At 38.0% G+C, this 5,401-nt stretch overlaps 1 pseudogene; it reads left to right on the forward strand.

Moving 5' to 3' along the window:
• The first annotated feature begins 898 nt into the window (after positions 1 to 898).
• On the forward strand, positions 899 to 1,957 carry LOC102008034 (annotated as a pseudogene).
• Positions 1,958 to 5,401: the final 3,444 nt, after the last annotated feature.

The raw sequence follows: 5,401 nt of genomic DNA on the forward strand, positions 1-5,401 counted from the left end.
CTGAGTGTGCTGGTGGCAGGTGGGGCCTAGTCAGAGGAGGCAGGTCACTGGGGGTCTGACTTGAAAGGGTGTATTCTTATCCTTGGCTCCTGCCTCTTTCCCTCTCTCCACTTTCTGGTCCCCACAATATGAATATAGATTTTATCCACCAGACCCTTCCACCATGCTGTTTCGGCCTTGGAGCCAGCCAACCAGGGACTGAACCTACTATAAGCCAAGATAAACCTCCTCCTTTTTCAAGTTGTGGGTGTTAGGTATTTTGTCCCAGTGATAGAAAGAGACTAATATAGAAAATTACTAGTAGGCATGAGATTATTGCTGACTGTACCGGGTCAAGGGGTTTTCAAGACTGCGGAACTGGTATGGGGTGGGTAAAAAAGTTTGTCTATGATGGCTGGAGAATTCCTAAAATGCAGCAAGCACAGCCTGATGGGTAATTTTGCTCAGCGCTCAGAAAGTCAGAATGCTGATAGGAATGCAGATAGCAAAAGCCAGAAGCAGTACATTTTAACTGGGAATGAGGAGTCCATTGGCATTTGTGCTATAGGCCATGTGTATTACATTATGTCAGAAAATCTGTTTAAATGTTGCCTAAGATTTTGCAGAAGACTGAGATTAAGGACAGTGGACTAATTAATCTGGCAGAGGAAATTTCATGACAGCCCAAAATTCAAGCTGTCACATGGATACTGCTGGCAGCTTTTAACCAGATTTACAGTGACAACTGGGGGCAAAAGTCAGAGGAGGAAATTTCAAAAAACTTCCATTTTGTCCAGGAAGGAACCATGTATAAAGCTGGAGCCAAAGGAAATGTGGCTGCTGAAGACATGAGCACCATTGAAAATAAACCAAAGGAGTTTTGATTGTACCTCAAGTACGGACCACCTGTAAAGGCATCATGGCTGCAGCCACAGAGCTTGATCTCCCAAGCAGCAATGACAGGAGCCTAGAGCCCCAACCTCTCCTGAGAAGTGCTGTGTGAAATCTTTCACTTCCTGCACACCTTGGCTGGACAGTTTAACCTCAAATACGATGTGATGAAAAACACAATCAACTGGAACAAGCACCAGAGCCTCTCTGCATTCTGTCTTGCACTGCCGAGCACTTGAGCAACACATTTTATATTTATAACATTTTTTTGCAAAATTTCAACCCGTAATTAAACAGGAGAATTCAGCTGCTATTGAAGAACTAGGAAAAACAGAAATAGGAACAAGAATGAATTAAATGTCAGATTTCCTCTTGGTGACCTACAAGAGGAAGGAAAGCATGAAGATTGTGATTTAGGAAAGATGAAAAAGACACAAATCCATTTTGATCCAGAAGTAGTTCCAACAAAAGCTGGAAAATCAGAAATTTACAGAAGAATATCTGCATTTATCAAAATGAGGCACACATAAATCAATAAAAACAACATCAAGAATTTTACAATGTTACCAATTGTAATCAAGAAAATAGTTGTTCAAGAACTGATGATATTTGTTCCCCTTACCCAGATTTAAAAGTCATGTGTTTCTAGAGTTGTGAATACATATAAACTACAGACAACCTAAAGGAATTCAAAGGTCAGATCATAAATCTAATAGCATACTTCAATACTGTGACAATCAGGTTATAAAAGAACAACAACTGTTTAAGCTCATTTGCAATTGCAGTCAGGTGATCCAGTGCCAAGAGATATTTATCAAAGAATTTTAAAACTTGAAGATAAAATCCTTGAATTGGAAGGCATTACTCCTCAATATTTTCAATCTGTGAACTTTCCTGGAAAAAGAATAGAAGTTCAGTCACTTTAATGAACTAGTCACTGGCTGAACTTGATGAGAAAATTAGTGCCCTCAAACAAGCCCCGGTCAGAAAATCAAGAGAAGCAGAATCTACGGCAATTCACTACTTTCCGTTAAAAATGCCTCTCATTCTTGTCATTTTACTTTTTTATATAAATATGTGTAACTGACTCTGTAATTAATTGGATATATATTTATCAATATAACCTTTTTCTGTGACACCAGATACTCCTCAAGTACTCCAGTGAGTTTAAAATCATGGATGTATTGAAAATTGCATTGTTGGAACTATTCCTTTCTCTTTTAAAGGAGGCATTTTGGGAATTTAAAAAATTAATTTGTAACTACTTTTTTTGGTGGACCACAGAAAGGAAGATTATTGTGATACTGATATTTAAAAGGACTTTATATTTATAATGTTGATTAACCAGTTTATAAGTTCAAATTAGTAATCTACACATAATGGCTATTCAACAAAAATTTATTGACAGATGAGTTTTAATGTGTGTATAAACTTACAGTTTTATTTTTCAGATGTTGATGTTAATGTAAATAAATAATAGATCCAGCTTTATTCCTTTATTGAATATGACCTTACTTAATCTCATTTTGTGCCCTAATTTCCTAATTGGTAAAAGGGAAACGATAATAATAGAACCTACTTTATTAGTTTTTAAGAACTGGTGAGATGGTTTTAAAACTGTCCCAAAGGAATTGCTCAGTAAATGTTAGCTATTGTTAGTAAATGAATCCTGGTCTGTTTTTTGGATAGTAGTAAAGATGTTGCAAAGAAATTATACTGTCATAGTTGGAAATTAAACAGTTAAAAGAGAAAGAAAGAAGAAAGAAAGAAAGAAAGAAAGAAAGAAAGAAAGAAAGAAAGAAAGAAAGAAAGAAAGAGAAAGGAAGAAGAAGAAAGAAAGAAAGAAAGAAAGAAAGAAAGAAAGAAAGAAAGAAAGAGAAAGGAAGAAGAAAGAAAGAAAGAAAGAAAGAAAGAAAGAAAGAAAGAAAGAAAGAAAAAAAGAAAGAAAGAAGAAAGAAAAGAAAGAAAGAAAGAAAGAAAGAAAGAAAGAAAGAAAGAAAGAAAGAAAGAAAAAGAAAGAAAGAAAGAAAGAGAGAGAGAGAAAGGAAGAAGAAAGAAGAAAGAAGAAAGAAACAAAGAAGAAAGGAAAGAGAAAGAAAAAGAAAGAAAGAAAGAAAGAAAGAAAGAAAGAAAGAAAAAGAAAGAAAAAGAATTCTTGTACATATCCAAGAAGAAAAATGCCTTGAGGGCATCTCAGGAATCATCAAGACCCCACCCACTGAGGCTCAAGAGAACAAAATTGTAATCCTTTGATTTGAGAAGAGAGTCCCTTAAATCTTTGCTCAAGAAGGGCCCCCTAAGACTTTGGTTTTCTAGAATTCATTTCACTTTGTTTACCCATTTAGGCACTCACAGGCTGCTGCAGCCATGGCCCAAGGTGGTCTGGCTACTGCCTAGGCTGGTAATTTTAATGATGCTTTGTGGTGCTGGATTTACTGGCATACAAAATGAAAGAGTTCTTGAGTCAGGGGCAGGGAGACAACCACACATTTCAAAAGAAGACCTGGAGGGAAAAGAGAAGGGAAAGAAGGAGAAATTTTGTATATATGTATATACATGACAGTTAACATGGTTGTTCTTCTGTCTTCTATTTCTATGATGAAAGAAACTGTCAGTGAGTCTTTGCTTGACCAGTACTGCATGTCTATATCTGTTTTCATGAGAAGCCACTTTGAAGATATCAATATGTAATACAACAACCATTAATTCCCTACCACTTTGTTTGTAACTCTGTATTGTCTGTATTGTGCTTGTGATATGTTGTAAAATGTTGTATGCCTGTTAATGTTTCCTCCTTTTATCTTTAAAAATAAAAAAATAATAAATAAATAAATAAATAAAATAAAAAGAAGACCTGGAAAGCCAAGCAAGGAGTCTCTGAGAGGGTATAAAATCAAAGATGCAGTGGAGAATCCAGGAAGCTGGTGATGCTAAGAACATGGAATGTTTGCCATAGAAAGCTATAGGCTGTGAGAGGAGGCAGCCCAAGGAGAACCATGTTGGTTGTAACTAACAAGGGATAGGAGTGGGGCTGCCATGCTCTTTAGAACTTACATCTTACCACCATGTGCTCCTGATGCCAGACATGGAGTTATAGGACTTAAAGTTTGCCTTGCTGAGCTTCAGTCTGGCATTGGTCTGATTCTTTTCCACCCTCATATTCTTCCTTTCTGGAACAGGAATGTTTATCCTGTCCACTATCCCTTGGGATTATGTACCTTGTTTTTTTTTTAATTATTTTTACAGACGTTCAGTTAGGAGCTCCCCTTGAGTCTCAGAAGAGACTTGAACTTTGAATTTTGAAAAATTTGAAATGTTGATACTTTAAGGGGGAGATTATTGTGTTTCCCAGTTTATGTGAGGGAGTTGTATTGTGGTAGGTTATAAACTAGATTATAAATTATGGACTTGGGTTTCTGAGGTGCTCAGGAGAGGAAAAGCGCAGAGAAGGCCCTTCTTATGAAAGAGGCAAAATTGGAACTTGGCTTTCAAGAAAGAATAGGAATTAATTAGACAAAAAATTAGAGACAGTATTCCCAACAGAAGGTACCTCACTAAAGGAGATGTGGAAAGAATGCTGAGTGTCCCCAGAGCATTGTGGGGTTGTAGGCTAGGTTCCAGGAGGAAAAATACTTGCAAGCTGGCATTCTCCACAGTGTGCTTATGCTGTGCATACACTGTGATTCAAAGGTGGCTGCCTTTGTTTACCAGGTCAAAGAACACAGCCTGCTCTACAAGGAGCTCCCCACTGACCACTGAGTTGTAATCGCCTGGCTATATTTTCTGCCCCCACCTGCAGTATTAATGGGTACAAGGTAAGTTTTCAGACAACTATTTAAACTAGTTCAAAGAAACTTTTTTCAAAACTCGTCTAAAAGATCTGACTCATAAATATTTGCTTTGATGTAATTTTCTCTGTTTCCCAGGTAGAAGAGGCAGAAACTATAAAGGTCTGAGATCTTGGCAGAGATATTAGCTTCAGTCAGGGAAGCTAGCCAAGAAGTGCAGCTTTCTGTAGCCTGGCCAACCATGGAGGTCTGTACAAAAGACTTTATGGGGCTTACAGGGTTAGGATGTCCAACTCAGTGAGGCACTAGCATGGCTTGAAAGAGCGAGCACTAGAGCTGGGTCTAGTGCTGCATGCCTGTAATCCCAGCACTCAGGAGGCTGAGGCAGGAGGATTGCTGTGAGTTTGAGGCCCACTTTGGCTATAAAGTGAGTTCAAGGCCACCCTGAACTACACAGTGAGACACTGTCTCAAAAACAAAAAAGAGCTTCAAAAAACCCCAGAGAGTTCCTGGGACCCCATCCTGGAATCTACCATAACTCTCTTGATGCCTTCCAGCAAGTCACTTTGTGCCTCAAAACCTATGTTTTCACCTCCCCAAAATGAAGTATTTTGCTGATCTCAAAGGCAATATACAGTTAAAAGCTTTAGTGTCTACGAAGCATGTACCAAAAAAATGTAGCTCTGTTCCTATTCCCTTTTGGGGGGGGTGAAAAATGGAACTCAAAGCCTTTCTCTTTATGC

The sequence above is a fragment of the Chinchilla lanigera genome, unplaced genomic scaffold, assembly GCF_000276665.1.
Source record: "Chinchilla lanigera isolate Chin_1 unplaced genomic scaffold, ChiLan1.0 scaffold00040, whole genome shotgun sequence".
NCBI lineage: Eukaryota > Metazoa > Chordata > Mammalia > Rodentia > Chinchillidae > Chinchilla > Chinchilla lanigera.